This window comes from Henckelia pumila, chromosome 2 (assembly GCF_033568475.1).
Source record: "Henckelia pumila isolate YLH828 chromosome 2, ASM3356847v2, whole genome shotgun sequence".
Classification (NCBI taxonomy): domain Eukaryota; kingdom Viridiplantae; phylum Streptophyta; class Magnoliopsida; order Lamiales; family Gesneriaceae; genus Henckelia; species Henckelia pumila.
In genome coordinates this window covers 95,667,937-95,688,460 of record NC_133121.1, presented here as the reverse complement: position 1 = coordinate 95,688,460, position 20,524 = coordinate 95,667,937, and positions in this window count along the sequence as shown.

Genomic DNA, 20,524 nt, shown 5'->3' with positions numbered 1-20,524 from the left:
TTCAGATAAGATGAAGAATTCTGATATTTACAATCCTTACATGTTTTTAAGGCAACTTGCAAAGAAATTGCATATTGGCCCCTCAACTCTTCATTAATTGCAATTTAGTCCTCGACCAATCATTTAATTCAATTTCAATCATAATTAATTTAAGAATATTAGAATTTAAATCGAAACTCTAAATATTCCCAAATTAAATATACTCGGATTAAAATTAAATAAAATTTGGATTAAATCAATTAATCCCGGCCTTTTTCATTTTAGCCCTTCAAACTTCGATATTTGCAAATCAGTCCCTGATCGGGTTGTACCTTCAAAATTAATCTTCTTTAATTCCCGAAAAATGGAATTAAATCTTAAATCCCATAAATATTCAAATCGAATATTTATGCTTTTAATTTAAGAATTCTCGGAATATAATTCTCAAAACCCGTAAAATTCTCAAATTAATATTTTTGGCTCAGAAATTAAATCTATAATTTCTTTAGCTTCTCAAATCAATATTTGCCCAAAATATGGAATTTAATTCTCACATCCCATAATTAATAATTTAATACTTTCGGGCCTTACAATTCCTCCTCTCTAAGGAATGATTTCGTCCTCGAAATCACATTCAATCGGAGTATCAAAACTGATAGACTGAATGATTACATGAAGTGATTCTCACTTCAATCATATAACTTCGAACTTCGTATCTCATCTATTCCTCTCTTATCAGATCATCTCTTCTAACCTGTGTCTATTCTATAATTCTTCTATTGTACTTTAATTAACTGAAAAGAAATCTTTCGGAGTTGTCTTTTTCCCAAATCAAGGATCTGTCGAATAATCGACTTAACTCAGAATCTTTACAATATCTATCTCACCGGATTAAAGCACGTAGGAAGAATCGACTGATACTTCCTTCACATAGATACGTGGAACAAATCAGATCCATCATATTAAGCTGACCAAGAACATCATCAATTCTATCTACCATTCAGTCAGAGAAATTCAACTTCATATTATGAATCTGTAAATTCAACTCTGCTCTTTCTCTATTATGAATTGAATGATGTTTCAAGAATAACTTTTCCTCTTAACTAATCAGTTTCAGCTTCAAAAGTTACATCTATCATTCAATTAATAATTCTAATTCTTCTTCTATGTTTTCATTTCGTACAGATTCATCTTCAAATTCTTTGTGTGTCTCAAATCAAATCTGATCTGATATCGACAATTCATGTTTGATCTGATGTCATATACTTCGGTAGTATCATTTCAACACAAGGAAATCAGATTTCTTTTCATCATAGCATTATCTCAAAATCGACTCAATAGCTGTTACAGGAATTATAATCATCAAGTGGCAACACATTAAATCCAGTAATACCGAATTAGGTATTAAAGTTCTGAGAATATTCTCAACATCTGGAAAACCAACTCAGATAATCCATCAATCGAAGAATGGTATAATGCAATCACATATAACCAATTCTCAGAACATCAGTCAATCAATCGATGCCACATTTTGTCGAATAAATCTAAAGTCTTAATCCTGACAATAGATTTTAATCATTCCTGTAATCTCATCATATCTCTATCTTTTCCACAGCTATCTAGTCATATCTGTATCACATCTTATACAGCGTATTCTAAAATTTTGATTAGTCTATTCGGACTATCCATTAATCAGAATATAATATGCTGTATTCACAGATTTCAAAGTATTCAGAGCGGTTGATCATTGGTATCATGTCAGATAAAGTTCATTCTCGAAATTCGATTCATCTGCTCTGACTATTCTTCAATTCAAGAATAGAATCTTGTACTTTCGCATCCAAAAAGTACTCAGATCCTTCTGATCGTCTGTAATACAATTCACTAGTAAACCTAAGGTCTCAATTTGAAACAATACTTCTTGGATTACTGTGACATCTCACACAATTCTGATCACGGATTAATGATTCATTCGTATAGACAAATCATCTTACCCAGTAACTTCAGTCAATCTGATCATAACTACCACCTTTTTACCTCATCTATACCGCTTCATCATGGTAGTTTCGCAAAATATTTTTTCAAATCATAATCTCGTAAAAATTCTAGAGTTTCTAAACTGTAACTAAACTCATCTGGTCAACGATTTCAACTTCATAAGAAACTCTCTATACGTTTAACTTCGAAAACGTACTAATTTTGTTACATCTGTTTGCTTTATCTTCTGATAAAACAATGATTGAACGAATATTGAATTCATTGTTGTGCAATTCTTCAAATTATGATATCTCTTTTCAGAAATATCAAGCACAATCAGATAATCAATCACAAACGAATTCATCCATTCTGATCTGATGCTTCAATTCATATCTCAATCTGGCATTCTTTACTGAATTCTCATCACTTCAGTTTACTTTCCGTGTTTCTTTTATCTTCTGAACAGTGCTGGCTTATTTCCAATCGAAAATCATTCTGATTGGTATATATTCGTCTAAATATGTAAACCAAAATATACAGAAATCTAAAATCAATTCATCGAATATTTATCTCATTCCTCAATTCCGTTTCTCAATCGAATTGAAATTTCTATCAGTTACGAGCCAAAATATTAAACTATGCTAAATGTATACATCAAACAATCAATAACTCTTGAAATTCATAATCAAGAAAACTCACTCAAGTCAAGGTCATCCAAAGAACAATATTCTGAATGACAAACTGCTAAGTGAAAACAACTCACTAGCATCTCAACTCACGACGAGTAAATTAATTCAGACTTTAACAAAGAATAAGAGTCCATCAAAATCTATTGAGGTCGAATATCAAAACCTCAAAATCGATATCAATAATTTCAAAAATTATGATTTTATGATGTAATAACTTTAGTAGAATCAAATAAAAGACTCATCTGTAACTGATTTTTATATTATCGTCTATCTTGTAAACCTCAAAAGCAGCATTCAATTCATCAATTCATCAAGTCTCTATAAAATTCCATTTCACAAATTAAACTAAAGTCAAAATCTTACTGGAATATATCTGTCATCTCTATTCATCGGCATATCTATCAATGCTGATTTAGATCTTAAACATATCTAGTGCATCGAATATACTGATTTCGGAATATTTCTGTAGTCAAACATCATATATCAAACCGAAATCACAAAATCTTAATTCGAGAGTCTATATCATATCATTATATTCATATGCACATTATGTTCTTGCTGATCTAATTTAATCGCTTTTATCATCAATCTTCTGATAATCTGTATCAGGTTATTGCATCATCATCTATCATGCAACCTAAACAGATATCTCAAGATGAACAAAATCATGTCTAATTCATTTCATCGAAGCAGTAGTTCCATTCTTCAGTTCAATTCACACAAAATCTCTTTTCAGATACAGAGTTAAGATATAATAAAACTTTCAACTATCATATATCTCTTGCACCAATAATAAACAGGTCAAAACAAAATAAATCTGTTACCTAAAATTTCATTCTCAGGTGCAATATCATTCTGATCCTTTGTATACTTCTGGAATAGAAATTGTAGCTAAATATGTGTTTCTCTCACACACCGTAGCATCTTTACAATTTCAGTCCATTTGCTTCATCATTCAGCTTCAGTTTTATTAAACAAGACTATGTCTTTCATAACATGTTTCAGTCGTCAACATTTATTCAGACATAATCTTTGAATTCAAGCCATTAAATAATTCACTCAATCTTGAGTTTTCATCATTTACAATTCAAAAAATCATAATAGTCTTGAAAATTCTAATAAGGCATTCCTCAAAATTCAAAATATTCAGCTTCTAGAGGGTATATTTTCCTTTCTCATCATTTCTATCTGTTGTGGCAAAGAACTATAAACAAAATTCTGTTCTAAGTACTTACCAATAATTAATATACCTCTCTGCCTTCTCATCATTTCTTCATCAGAATCCACCAGCTGGTTGCTAGGTTTCGAAGTTGGTATTCAATCAATCTAATACTATATTCATCTGTACCTTCGAAAAAAAATGTGATCAATTGATCAAGGTCTTCAAGCCAACTTCTGCCTGCAATAACATCTATTCATTCGCTGATGTACTATTCTATTCAATCGAAAATACTTCGTTCAGCTGAGCAATACAGTTATGTTCAGTCTGACCATACCATTCTGTTCAGTCTGGCCATACTATGCTGTTAGTCTGGGGTGCTTACATCACCCAAAGAACACTGTTCTCTTCAATTCTGGGTGCTTACATCACCCGGGGAAATTCTTATAATAACATCGATAAGAATTTAAAAATTTACAAATCAGTAAATTAATCAATTTAATTTCAAAAGTAGATCAAGAGGACATGCAATTTATTAAATATTCGAATCAAATACTGCATAATCATGCAATACTATAAATGCATGTGTCTCACTCTACCCCGCTCAGCTTCTATCTCAGTCCAGAACCTACGCTCTGATACCACCTGTTGTGGGGACCTCGGGTTGCTAATCTCGTCTTAGGGCAACTAATGATTAATTAAACAATTAATCAAACAATTAAAAGATAATAAATCAAGAGCAGAATTTTTTTTTTTTAAATTCGGAGCCTCGCTCGATCGGGCAAACTTCACCGATCGAGCGAGCTATAAAAATCAAGCTCTCGGTCTGCATCATTTTTGGTCTCGCTCGATCGGTCAAATCCTACCGATCGAGCGAGCAAGAAAAATCAAGTTTTCTGCCTAAGAATAACAGGCCTCGCTCGATCGGTAACATTCACCCGATCGAGCGGGCACTGTGTCCAGAAAATTCTGCTGCTGATTTTTACTGTCAAAACTTGGAACCAAGTCATATATTCTCAATACAAATTGATCAAAAACATGCTACAATATCTAGGAACATGCATATAATCATATATAATGACTTGAGCATATAATCATAAAATTCTTACATCAAACAGATAACGTAAAAGACATTAAATCACAAGCTACACTAAAGTCATAAGTGAGCTTCAAGTTTCAAGTCTTCTACTAGGTTCGATGTACTCTAATACATATTCGTTCAGCTATAAACCCGAGTCCTCACGTGCTAAATCTCGCTCTCAAGCTGTCAATGTCATCTCAGACCAGATCCTGCCCCACCTGTTGTCATGCACACATACAAAACAAAGCAACAGCCGGATAAACTCCGGTGAGAAATCATCTCAGTATAAGCAACATATCAAAAACGTTAAATAAATCATATCAACTCTATTTAACTCGACGCAACAAATAGAGTAATTAACACTTCGATTGATCGATCAAGAATTGATTCATATCTCATCGTTGCCATCAAGATTCGTATCCGATCTTGACATGGATATCCATCTATCGAAATCATTCCGGATTCGAAAATAAGGGCGTCCTCCGACCCCGGCATAGAATCAATTCGTATCATTCTCATATCATAATAATATCGACTCAAATCAAATATTCACTACCTGGGATGGATCGACAACATCAAAATCAAATCGAAACATAAACAAGTATGTGGTTTTTGCGGGACAACTCAAGAATAATCGATCTTGAGTTTCAAACTCACTGACTCGCGATGTCGTCATTATACCTTCGTATTTCTTCTGTTTTGAACGCTTCAAATCTGAAACATAGCATCAAAACATGCATATCAATCTTCATTCTAGTCAATCATTTCATAATCGAATCAAATTCAACAATATATTTTCAATCAACATCATGTCAAACCTCACTTCTTCTTCTTCGGTTCGAATTCAATGTTCTTGAGTCGTTAGCCTTCCAAACTAGTCTGAAATGGAAGAATAAGGATGCTACAACATCAGCAACATCGTAAAGAACATCTCATCTAAGTCATAGGCTATCAAACCGGCTTCAAAACATTAATCGACGGCGTAGCGACTGAAAATCGGTAACCGACGAAATATCGAAATCAATTCGAACTTCATTTCAATATTCATATCAACAATAATCATCACATATCATCTGAATAAAATTATATTCCCAGAATATCAGAAGTATACATTCGAGATACATGTTGTGACAACTCATGAGAAATCATACGACTTCAAATAACCGATTCGACATCGATACGAAAAGATATAAACCATCAAAATCAAGATTCATGTTCAACGTCTGATCTTTCCAACATAATGATTTCGAAATATATCAAAAACCACACAATACTTACATCAAATCGAAGTCCTCGTTGCAAGGATTCCAGAACACTTTTCGAAATTGAAATCGGACGATCGGATCAAAAGATATCAAAGTTTTAATTGTTGGAAATGGTTTGGAGTCTGTCTTCTCCTTCACTCTCGGTTTTTCTCTTCAGATAAGATGAAGAATTCTGATATTTACAAGCCTTACACGTTTTTAAGGCAATTTTCAAGGAAATTGCATATTGGCCCCTCAACTCTTCATTAATTGCAATTTAGTCCTCGACCAATCATTTAATTCAATTTCAATCCTAATTAATTTAAGAATATTAGAATTTAAATCAAAACTCTAAATATTCCCAAATTAAATATACTCGGATTAAAATTAAATAAATTCGGATTAAATCAATTAATCCCGTCCTTTTTCATTTTAGCCCTTCAAACTTCGATATTTGCTAATCAGTCCCTGATCGGGTTATATCTTAAAAATTAATCTTCTTTAATTCCTGAAACATGAAATTAAATCTTAAATCCCATAAATATTCAAATCGAATATTTATGCTTTTAATTTAAGAATTCTCGGAATATAATTCTCAAAACCCGTAAAATTTTCAAATTAATATTTTTGGATCAGAAATTAAATCTATAATTTCTTTAGATTCTCAAATCAATATTTTCCCAAAATATGGAATTTAGTTCTCACATCTCATAATTAATAATTTAATATTTTCGGGCCTGACACTCTATATGCTAGTACTGTACTTTGACTCGTTTACCGACTCTAAGGGGTCATCAGGTGTCGGGATTGGGTACAGTTACGACACATATAGGATTCGATGCTTTGTTATCAAGGATTCACCACATGCTTGCGAGTGTGGATATCCTATGCGATCTGAGGAGATATTAGTGTGACAAATCTCTGGCCAGAGTACTCGATGTGATTTAGGTTACTTGGTTTCCTAGTAGCACATGCAATGTCACTATTTGATCTTCAAGATGCATTGCATAGTTATCGAATCTCGAACGACTCTCGATGTACCAATGGTTGTTGATTCAATCGGAATATATGGATGAAGGGACCGTACTATACGCTAACCAAAACTTACTGGTTCTTGCAGGCACTATCAGTGATACCTAGGGAATCATGGGGCGATGTTGCTAGACGCTCTTACCATGATTCGTTGGGTAAGTCAGAAATCGTTGTTTCGAGTCACAAGGAGTTGTGAACCACTGCTAGCTGTATCCCTGAACCATTGATGGTCACACAAGAAACGGATTACTAAGCCCCGTTGAGATAGTTAAATTAAAAGAGTTAAATTTAATGAAAGAAAAGTTGGACTTCTTAACTAAAGGGAGTGGAATTTCCTAAAATGACATAGGGATGGACATTTTTGGAAATCACTGAATTCGGATTCAGAAAAATTATCTTGACTTTAAAAGGTGCAGAAATGGTTTCTGTGCACATTGGTGAAATTAGTTTATCAATCGGAGTCATGATGAATTTTATATTAATTTCTATAATAACGGGCTTGGCTTGTTGGGCTTAAGTTATGGATTATGGGCTCTAAGGAGTTAGAGTCCTAATAGAGATATAATTTAATCCAGTCTAGAAATTATATATAAATATATGTGTAGTGTTCGAAAATCAACAGGAGCATTATCTTGGAGTTTTCGAAAAACACACTAAATATTCTAAGGGGATTTTCGAAATCTTCTATTCCTTTTTGAGAAAATTCAGTCTGTGATTTTTCTGGAAAATTACATTCTGAATTGACAGATCAAATCTGTTTATTCTTTACGATAAACATCTGGTTGATTTCTAGTGCAATCAATCAGAGGGTTTATGTTTTCTATTCGTGGACCTAATTCCGGAGATTGATCGAGCGAGTCATCGGTTCCCGGGATTTACAACAAGAGCAGATTAAATCTGTTGGAGTCCAGAATCAAGCCTTAGCTTGAAGAGGTAAAAATATTGACAAGTGTGTACTCTGAGCAGATAGGTTTTCTAATGCCCCGATTTTATTATAATTGAGTTTAATCGAGATAATCAGGGTTTTCAGTAATTGAGGATTGTTTTGTTATTTAGCAGGGGGTTACTTTGCAAGATTGGAGAAATAAAGGACTGAAATGAAAAAGATGGAGTTTTATTATTAATATCATCAACTTGGTTGACCCATCACCTCACCCCATACCTCTCCTTCCTCCCCACTCTCTCCCTCTCGATTTCTCTCTCCCGGAAGCCATGAAAATCGATTTTCAAGCTTTTCTTTCCGTTCGATTCGCTCGATCCGACCGTTAGATTTTCATTCCGAGTTGAGATTCACGATCACCGCAACGAGGGCTTCATTTAGACGTAAGTTTTGCTACGATCTCTTGAACTTCGATTTTGTTGAGTTGTCAGAATTTGATAATATTGGAGTATGTCGTTCTTGAGCTAGTATAGATCGTGTATTCGAAGTTGGTTTGGAAAAAGAACGAAGTTTGGATTTTATATGATTTTAGAGGCATATTTTCGAAAATGGTGATTTTTGATTGAGGTTGGATTTGAGTTGTTTTGATGGATGGTGATGATGATTGAGTTATTGTGATGTTGTTGGATGATTTGAGTTTTTCCAGATAGTCGATTTATAGCCGTTATGCCGTCGAAATCGAGTTTGAGTTATCGGTTTTGGTTCGGTTTGATTTGTATATCGAATTTGATTAAGTTTGAACTCCGAGTTGATATCGAATCCGTGTCTCGATGTTTTGACAGTTGGTTAGAGATTGGAATTGGAGGACTTGGATATCGGTTACCAATCGAAGAGTTGGAAGACGGTATAGATTGTTTGATTTATCGACTTTGAGTTTCGAATTGTTTAGAGTTTGAATTGAGTTGTCTCTTGTTTGACAGGATTGATTGAAGATTCGAGAAAAAGGTAAAAAGTCGACATTGAAATGAATGGGAAAGAATACTCGAGATCGACTTATTTTCGAGTTCCCGAAAATCACATACCGCTTGTTTATTTGCTTGCGTGAACTTGATTTAGTTATTAATGCACTTGCATTCATATTGAGCCGACTTTCGATTCGTTTTGAAATGAGACGTTTTAGAGAGCTATATTGAAGTGGCTTTGGATTTTGAGTTTTTCCAATTGCCAGAATACTTCTTATAGTTGCTCTGAAGTCTAGGGGATCGAGTTGATCGACTTCCACCCCGAAAGGGTGCGTCGGTGAGTTGTCGTGAAGACTTGACCCTGGGATCCCAACCGAGTACCGATCGATTTTATGATTATCTGACTTGATAATCTTGACTTTTAAATCCATGCATTCATTCAATATCATTTCGATGTTATGATTTATGTTGACACATTTCGATTGAGGTGTTTATTTGATATTGAGTGCATGTCTCTTTTACTTAGAAATTATATTTCTAACCGGATTATTCCGGCTGTTGTCTTTGTTTTGTATGTGTAACTTGGCAACAGGAGGATCAGGAGCTGGACCGAGTCGTCCTGGTTAGCTTGGGGGTGAGATTGATAGAAGTGAGACTCCGGGTCGTAGGGTCGAGTCTATTTGGAATTGTATTAGTTTTGTTGAGTCGGTGGAACTCATTTATGAAACTCGACTGGTTATTGTATTTTGGGCAGAACCTAGATTTGGTATGTTCTAAATATTGATTTGTATTATGTTTGAACTTGGAATGTTTAGATTTGCCTTGTTGGTTGTTCGTAGGCTCCTCGACCCCTCTGCCCATTTTTCCTGCGCGCGGGCGAGGCAACACCTCGCACGCGCGCAGGGAGTTTGAGAGGCTCGGGAGATTTTGCCCGCGCGCGCGCGAGCTCCCTTCTCGCACGTGCGCGAGTATCTCCGCGAGTCTCTGTTCGTGTAGCCTGCGCGCGCGCGAGGTGATGACCTCGCGCGGGCGTGAGGCTTCTTTAAAAAAAAAAAAAAAACTTTTGATTCGTTTTCCGCGGCTTATTGTGTTCGATTATGATGATTAATTATTCGAGTTTAGAAGATTAGAAACGTGGTCTCACATTAAGTGGTATCAGAGCAATAAGATTCTTGGATTTGAACTAGAGTGAGCGGGGTAGATCGAGTTCGCATGAATTGAACTCTCGCATGTGATTGATTTATTTAAATGATTATTTTTAAATACGTGCGAGCATGATTTATTGATTCTTGAGTTAATTGAATTACATGAGTTGTGATTTAATTTATAAAGCATGAATTATGTGATATATATCTGTCGTTGTATATCGTTGAGATTAATGAGTACTCAGAGCAGAGTTTTGGACACCGAGGTTATGAGATTGAGAATAAGTCTGAGATATTGTGTCCTAACCCTTGATATCAGATGGCACCGCGACGATCTTTGAGAAGGAATCAACCAACTTTGACTCCTCCTTCTACTGAGAATCCGCTGCCAGTTATTACTCCTCCGAATGATCAGGATAGTACAGGAGTGGATCAGTTTGATGCAACCGCGACCCCGATGGAGACTCTTCTGAAGAGATTCCGATCTTTTCGACCTCCTACTTTAACGGGTACCGAGAACTCCGTTGCTTGTGAAAGTTGGCTAGATGAAATGGATGAGCTCTTCGATTCCCTCGACTATACCGATGACCGCAGAATCAGGTTAGTCAGTCATCAGTTGCAGGGTGTTGCCAATTTTTACTTGCAAGATTTTAATCGTTTGGATTTGATACCCACGATATGGAATCGTTCCATATCGAAAAATAAAATTTTTAAACTTCCGCTGCTCCGGGTATCACACCCGTGTGATCAGAGAACGCGTGTTCCAACATGACCCTTTATCAGTCATCATGTTGCATGCATTATATACATATGTTTACTCATGTCTATGTACTGGGCGTTAGCGCTCACGTCCTAGTTGTTATCTTGGACACCCTATTCCACGGGGCAGGTCGCAGGATGGACGGAGTCGTAGTTCGAGGCAGGACTAGGGAGTCGGAGCTTTTCAGGAGATTTTATACAACAGAATTTGTTTTAGCTGTATTCATGTTTTAAGACTGTTTACGTTAAGTTCTTCGATATGGTTGTATCACTACAGATTTAAGTCTGGAATTGTTTTACTAAGCTGATATGTAAATTTTGGATTATGTTTCCGCACGTTTTTACTTTGTTAATCGTTATTTCTTTATTAAATTTAATGCATGCTATTAGTTGCCAGTTAGTAGGTGATTCCATGCAGGGTCACTACAAATGTAGAACTTCTATAAATTTATAATATTTTGATCAATGATATTTAATTTTAGAAAGATATCAATTAACCGATAAATGAATAAATTATTATTTTAAAAATTATTTTTTGATTGAATGAACATGGTTTTGGTTATATATGTTTATTTTCATAGATTTTTATAAAAGTTTTTCTAAAAAAATTATAATTTTATTAATTTATTAAAACTATTAATTTAACATATCAATTCAAGTCGAGACTAAAAAAATTTATCTTTTATAAAAACTATTAATTTATTAAAAATTAAATTTATGAAAGTTTATTTTGTCATTTTATTTCATTCTAAATTTTATAATAGAAAAAAATATATATGCATATAAAACCTTAAAATATTTTTATAATTATTAATTATAAAAATAATAATATTTCTCAATCTCAATAGAAGACTCTTATATAAATCTATGAAAATTAATAAAACACAATTTTCTTATATAATTAATCTCTATATTCATTTTGAATAAAAAATATTCTATAAATAATAATTTATTAATTTATCGATTAATTAATGCATTTTTAAATTAGTAAAATATCATCGACGTTATATTATTACTTTATAAAAGTTCAACTGTATTATAAAAATTCTAAACAACTAAATTTTTTTTAATCATAATAAGCGCTTTCTTTAACATGCAAAAACAATTAAATCTGTAAATATAAAACTAAAAAATAACAATGAAAATAATGAATATTATATATATATATATAGGCTATGAGGAGTAGGGGTTTCAAATCTCGACTCCTCGAAAATAACAAATAAGAAGTCGGGGTCTCAAACCCCAACTCTTCAATAAAATGGGGTCTCAAATCCCACGTTATTATATTTTTTTTAAAGTTTTAAAATTTTTTATATTTGTTTAAGTTTTTTTTAAAATTTATTATATTTATTTAAAAAACCCGGAAAATATATCATCATTGTCGGGGCCTCGGGACAGGTTCGGAGATGAGGATAACATCAACATACTATCATCACTTTTTGATTCGGGGATTTGAAAAATCTAGAACCAATTCCCGAAAATATATCTCTAAACCCGTGGAAAAAAATTCTCATCCGAATGAGAAAATTTTTATAAATGATCTTTAGTAAATTAATTGGTTTAGTTTGTGATTAGTTTGTAGGACTGAGTCATTCCTACTTTAAAGCGTTATAAGTTGAGGGTAATAGTGTAATTCAAACTTTTTAAATCATATAACAATTCAAGAATCATGTTTTAATTGCTCTTTATAACGAGGACAATTTGAGATTTAAAAAAAAAGGGACAATTACTGCATCTAAGTGCCCAACATGGTTTATTATTTTTTTTTTTTTGGTTTTCTTCTTTAAGTTCTTATAATACATCAAATTAATCAGATTAAGTAAATAATTATAATTAGTTTGATTTTGAGATACAAAATGAAATGTTGATTTTTTATGACATGTGGATTCACCTCAACAACGGTTGCAATTATTCGATATGCACTAAATAAATCTCCAAACTAACATAATAAATTAAAAATCATACTAATTAGATAAGCCACGATGGACAACCTGTGCGAAAGACAACCATATGTATATTATTTTGGTTTATTTAAAATTAGTTCGATATAATTTGGTTTTTTTTGTTATTTGGCTCGATCGAAAACCTTAATCGCCTAACATTTTGTCTAACTCGCATTTCATTTTATAAATAAATCTAATGTAAGGTTAATGTGGATTATATGGTTCACAAAATAAAATTAATATGCAATTCTAAAAACATAATCAGGGAACCTTAAGAGAAAATCATAAAAAAATTTATATCAAAGTATAATTATACTATTTTTCTTCAAATAAGTTTTTTGGATACAATTTTAAGATAAATAGATAAATAGTAAAATGTTAACAAATTATTTCACAAAAACTAATTTATTTTGTGCATTAAAATAAAATAAAACATGGGAAATTAATACAATTTTACTAATATAATATAAAAGAAACTAAATTACCATTTGTTACGCATCTTGTTTTCTTCAAAAATATAGTCATAAAATGCAGGACCAATTCCCGAAAATATTTATCTAAACCCGAGGAAAAAAATTCTCATTCGGATAAGCAAAAATTTATCAATGATCTTAGTAATTTAAGGACTGAGTCATTCTCACTTTAAAATATTATAGCTTAGAACTAATAATGTAATTCAAATCTTTTAAATCATATAACAATTCAAGAACCGTGTTTTAATTGCTCTTTATATCATGGACAATTACTACACCTATGTTCCCAACACGGTTTAAATTTTTATTTTTAATTTTTTTGGTTTTCTTCTTAAGTTCTTATAATACATCAAACTAATCAGATAAGTAAATAATAATTAGTTTGATTTTGAGACACAAAATGAAGTGTTAATTTTTTATGGCACATGGTTTCACAGCGGCTATCTTCGATGAAAACTAAATAAATCTCAAAACTAACATAATAATTTGAAAATCATGCTTGTAAATTATTAAAGAGCCTAAGTTATTTGAAAATCATGCTTGTAAATTATTAAAGAGCCTAAGTTTTTTATAATCAGAATAATTTTATTATTCTTCATGATTACAAGTATATATAGGAGATATTAACAAAGATAAAAACATAGAATATATCTTTCCTAACTATGACACATCTATTTATATATACAAATTATATTTCTATAATCGGTCTTCTCTCAATCTTCAACAAATCTTCTACACTATCCCTTAAGTTGGTGTATAACAATCCATCACGCCCAACTTGTTAATCACCCTTTTAAAGATCACAACCTTTGTCAAGATATCTACAAGTTGCTCTTCGGATTTTACGTATGGTAATTGGATTTGCTTTCCTTCGACTTTTTCCTTGATGAAATGCCTATCTACTTTGACATGCTTAGTACGATCATGTTGTACAGGATTGCGTGCAATTTCAATGGCTGCTCGATTATCACAGTATAAGTCCATTGGCTTTTCGTACTTAATTCTCAAGTCATCAAGAACACGTGAAATCCATAGCAGTTAATTTATACCGTGAGCCATTCCACGAAATTCAGCTTCTGCACATGACCTTGCTACAACTCCTTGCTTCTTACTTCTCCATGTCACAAGGTTTCCTTCAACGAATGTAAAATAGCCCGAAGTAGACCTCCGAGTAGTTTGATCCCCTGCCCAATCCGCAACGCTGTAACCTTCCACACATGATGGTTTCCCTTTAGAGAAGAACATGCCTTTACCTGGTGAACCCTTCAGATATCTCAGAATTCGATACACTGCCTCCATATGCTCTTCGCTCGCTGGTGCATGAATTGACTAACCACACTCACGGCATAGGCAATGTCTGGTCGAGTGTGTGATAAGTAAATTAACCTTCCCACCAGCCTTTGATACCTTCCTACATCAGTTTGAACTTGATCAGGGAGTATTTCCAGCCTATTATTCATCTCTATCGGCGTCTCATCCGGCTTGCAGGAAAGCATACCAGTTTCATTCAATAAATCAAGTACGTATTTCCTTTGGGATAGAGAAATCCCTTCATCCGTCCTCATTACTTCAATGCCTAAGAAATATCTCAAGAGTCCAAGATCCTTCATTTCAAATTCTGTTGCCAAATGTTCTTGCAGAAGCTTCATCTCTATATAATCATCTCCTGTGACTACCATGTCATCAACATACATGATCAACATGGTCACCTTACCTTCTTGGTGTTTAATGAACAATGTATGATCGGCACCACTCTGGCTATATCCCAATCCTTTCATAGTGACTGAAAATCTTCCAAACCATGCCCTAGGGGATTGCTTAAGTTCGTATAGCGATTTCTTTAATTTACAAACCATCTTATCCCATTTCTAACTAAGCTTCATTTCTGGTGGTGTATCCATATAAACCTCCTCTTCCAAATCCCCATTAAAGAATGCATTATTCACATCAAATTGTTTAAGTGGCCATCCTCGGTTTGCTGCCAAGGAAATTAAGATGCGTACCGTGTCAAGCTTTGCTACAAGTGCAAAAGTCTCCTGATAATCTACCCCATATCTTTGTGTGTACCCCTTCGCAACCAATCTCACCTTATATCTATCGATACTTCTATCTACTTTGATCTTTACCGTGAACACCCACTTGCATCCTATGGTAGTATTTCCTTTGGGTAATGAGACTAACTCCCATGTAGCATTTTTTCCAAAGAATGCATCTCTTCGTTCATTGTCGCTCTCCACTTTGGGTCTTCCAATGCTTCCTGCACATTTCTAGGAATACAAACACTGGATAATTGGTTAACAACAAGTGCACTGGAATTAGACAGATTTTTAGTAGAGACATAGTTATTTATAGGATATTTCACATTCGTTTTCAGGTTTGGTTCATATTGTTTCTTCGCTATGCCTCTATTTTGTCTTTGAGGGTATCTTTGAGAAGAAGAAATAGGATCAACAATAGTGGAATTTAGTGGAGAACTTACCTATATAGTAGCTTTTGTGAAGATATTCTGATCGGCCTCTATGATGTATGGTATTAGCAATGGAAAAACATGTTCTTGTTCCTCAAATACATCTAAATTAATAGGTGGACTGTCTACGCCTGAGGGATCATGACTACTCTCATTCCCATTTCCACTACACTTTTCTTCAGGTGAACTATTCTTCCCTTCTGCCATATTCTCCCCCTGAAGGGAAGAGTGTGAACCGATGGTGGAATAGTAAGCTTCAAGCTCCCAAAAAGATACATCTAAACTAACATGTAGGCGTTTTGTTTGTGGGTCATAGCACCGATGCCCTTTCTGGAAATCATCATAGCCTACAAACACACATCTCTTGGCACAGGGATCAAGCTTACCACGCAAGGATTTTGGGACATGAACAAATACCACACAACCAAAAATACGGGGTTCAAGACTTTGTTGGTAGGGAATTTGAAAGAAAGAGCTCAGTTTTTGAAGAGGTGTTTGAAAAGCTAAAACACTGGAGGGTGTTCGGTTGATAAGGTAAGCAGCTGATTTGACCGCCTCTCCCCAATAATAGCGTGGCATATTCATCCCGAAAAGAGAAGCACGCACGACCTCTAAAATCTGTCTATTCTTTCGTTCTGCCAAGCCATTCTGTTGGGGAGTATAGGGACAAGAGGTCTGATGTCGAATACCATACTGAAGTAAAACCTTACCAAGTTTAGTATCCATGAATTCCATTGCATTATCTGTTTTTGTTATATTGAGTCTGTACCATATTTCAAAAATCACAGAATGCAGTAGAGACATCACCCTTACTTAGAAACAAAGATATCCAAACCATACGTGTACATTCATCCGTAAAAGTGACAAAATATTTAGCATTGGATAAAGAAGAAACTTTCGAGGGTCCCCATACATTAGAATGAATAACAGAAAAAGGTTCAATGCTTTTATTCAAGCTTGGTGAATATGAAACATGGTAATTCCTTTCAAGTTCACATGTATCACACTGGAACATTGATTCATCTAAATTCAAAAACAAATGAGGCCTTAATTTCCTCAGATAACCAAAAGATAAATGACCTAAACGTCGATGCCACAGCCAGACCTTGTCTCTTGCCTTCGTATCCCCTTCCATCAAATGCATTCGACCAATCTGACTCTCTCCATCCTTCGTAAGGTCAAGGTAATATAATTTTCCACGCCTAACACCATAACCAAGAGTCTTCCGGGTCAGAATATCCTGAAAAACACAAAATAAAGGCCAAAAGGTCACAGTACAATTTAGAGAAGAAGTGATTTGGCTAACGGAGAGGAGATTGCATTCAAGGGAAGGAACAACTAGAACAGAATTGAGTTTGAGAGTGTCAGACAAGGCGATAGAACCTTCACCAACGACCGAGCATTCACTTCCATCAGCCGTGGATACAATGGTCTGGAAAGATAATTTTAACGAATATAATTTTTCAGAATCACAAATCATGTGGTCAGATGCACATGTGTCAATTATCCAAGTATTTATCCTAGAATTGGTTGAGAAAGCATGTCCCTTATCCAAGAGGAAACATGATTTGGATCTACAACTCCACCAGATTCATCTACCATTGTAGCCATTGCCTTGCCAGTAGCTTTTTTCCATGGTTTCTTTGAGAAATCCCACCAGTCCGGATATCCAATAAGTTCATAGCAGCGTTGTTTTGAGTGTCCACCTTCCCCACAATGATCACAAGTATAGGTAGTCACTTTTTCTGTTTGTGGAATTCGTCGATTTCTTGTAGACCCATGGTTGTATTGACGTGCTGGTTGTATTGTTAATGATGTATGTTCCGGAACTGGATACGATGCTCTCATGGTTTGTCTCTGTTGAAAATTCACGCCTAACATAAGCATAGGTGCTTTCCAAGTCAAGTTTAGGATCTTTGCGCAAAATTTCCCCACGAACTTGATCGAACTCTGGATCCAGTTCACTCAGGAAAATATGAACTCTAAGTCTGGCCATGGTAGAGTGTAATTCTACTACTCCATTGACCGTGTTTTCTTGAGAGTTAGACCTGTGATCAATTTCTTGAAATATGGAAATTAGTTCAGAGAAATAAGTGGACAGAGGTCTACCATCTTGTCGGATAGAAAAATATTTTTGATTCAGTTCAAACAATCGAGTCTCATCCGATCCATCATAGAACGTTTTTTATACGACTTCCCAGACTTCTTTGGCTGTTGGAAGGCGAATAAATCGTTGCATCAGGGAAGGACTCATGAAATCAATGAGCCAACTTTTCACTTTCTGATTTTTGGTGATCCAGATCGAGTGCTTGGGATCATCTGCAGCTGGTTTCTTTTCAGTTCCGGTAAGATATCCTCCTTTGTTTCGAGCTCCAATTCGCATGTCCATAAGCTGCAACCACAACGAGTAATTAGATTCATCCAAAATAACACTGGTTGGGAAGGCAGCTTTGTCTTGTTGAATGATAATTGATTGAGGAGGTTGAGACGTCATTGCTTTCGTGCAAGGGTTTAGTGCAGAAAACCTGGCTTTGATACCATGTAAATTATTAAAGAGCCTAAGTTTTTGATAATCAGAATACTTTTATTTTTCTTCATGATTACAAGTATATATAGGAGATATTAACAAAGATAAAAAGAGAGAATATATCTTTCCTAACTATGACACATATATTTATATATACAAATTATATTTCTATAATCGGTCTTCTCTCAATCTTCAACAAATCTTCTACAATGCTAATTAGATAAACCACGATAGATAACATGTGCGAAAGACAACCATGTGTATTAATTTAGTTACTTTAAAATTAGTTCGATATAATTTGGTTTTTTTTGTTATTTGGCTCGATCGAAAACCTTAATCGTCTAACATTTTGTCTAACTCGCATTTTATTTTATAAATAAATATCTAATATAAGGTTAATGTGGATTATACGGTTCACAAATAAAATAAATATGCAATTCTAAAACCATAATCAGGAAACCGGATAATTCGATGCTACCCTGAGGGTACACTCAGGGTAGCATCGTGTCAGTTTTTTATTGGCCACTTTTGTGGGACCCATGTGTGGGTCCCACATGAGTGACCAATAATAAACTGACATGCCACCCTGAGGGTACCCTTAGGGTGGCATCGACATATCCCAGGGAACCTTAAGAGAAAACCATAAAAATTTTTATATCCAAAGTATAATTATACTATTTTTCTTCAAAATATTTTTTGGATACAATGTTAAAATAAATAGATAAATGTAAAATGTTAACAAAATATTTCACAAAAACTAATTTATTTTGTTCATTAAAATAAAATAACAAATGGGAAATTAAATAAATAGATAAATGTAAAATGTTAACAAAATATTTCACAAAAACTAATTTATTTTGTGCATTAAAATAAAATAACAAATGGGAAATTAATACCATTTTACTAATATAATATAAACGAAACTAAATTACTATTTGTTACGCATCTTATTTTCTTAAAAAATATAGTCAGAAAATGCAACTTATAAATGGTTGTATTTTATATATATTTCATTAATTTTAAATTATATCTCTTACTATTATAATAAACTTGAGAGAGTGATAATATAATATTTGTATTTGGTATATTGGTGCGTCATATTTTAAATGTAAAAACTATCAATTTATGTTTATATTTTGGAGAATGTGGATAATATTATATCATGAATTTTACTGCTATGATTATAAGCATAACAAAATCGTATCATTTATTTTATGTGCACGTATTATGTGTGTCACCGCGACTAATTATTTTATTAATTCTAGGCAAAATAGACCGGGTGCCTTGAGTCTTGACGTAAACCACTAAACTAAACTGCATAAACTCGCATGTCGAATCATAAATAGTTGATAATCTCTTATAAAAAAATTAAATAGAAACTGATGTTACTCGGGAAAATTGGGTAGATAGGGTGGGCAATTTTCCGGATGAGTAAGAGCTCTTTTATGTCTAAGTTGAGTGACCGGGCTACCTAATTTTCTTGGGTAACATCAGATACTTAATTTCTTGTTTATTTTTAAAAAGAAATTAAAATAATCTTAATTTTATAATTTTAGATTTATACGCTTTTAATATTTCAAACAATATGTAATTCACATTTTTTGTTTGAATGCTTATGAAGACGCAAAAATTTCAATGAGACGGTTCCATGAATCAATTTCGTGAATCAGAACTCTTGTTAGATCTAACTGACTAATTTTATTTTTTTTTTACTTTTTATGCTGAAATTATTACCTTTCATTGTCGGATTAACTCATCTCACTTGAGACCTATTCATATAAAAATTGACATTCATAAAAATAAAATTGTTTTTACATTTAAAATGTCATAATTTTTTGCAACATGACACTAAAAAAATAAAACATAAAAAATCAAGTGATTTATATCCATTTCTACCGATTGATTCTGAAGTACATGCATGAAATTTGATGAAAATTTATTTTGTATTCGATAAAATGGGTTACAATCGTATTAATATATTTATAGAGTGTGTATGAGGTTATATTTATATATATATATATATATATATATATATATATATATATATATATATTTTAATATACAAAAACTGATAAAACATTTATTTATTTTCTACATGAGAACACAGCTTTTAAAGGAAAGAAATTGGTTGGATTAGATTAAATGCCATGTTGGATTTATGTTTTGTTACTATATTTATAAGCATTTCTTTATTATGACGGTGAAAA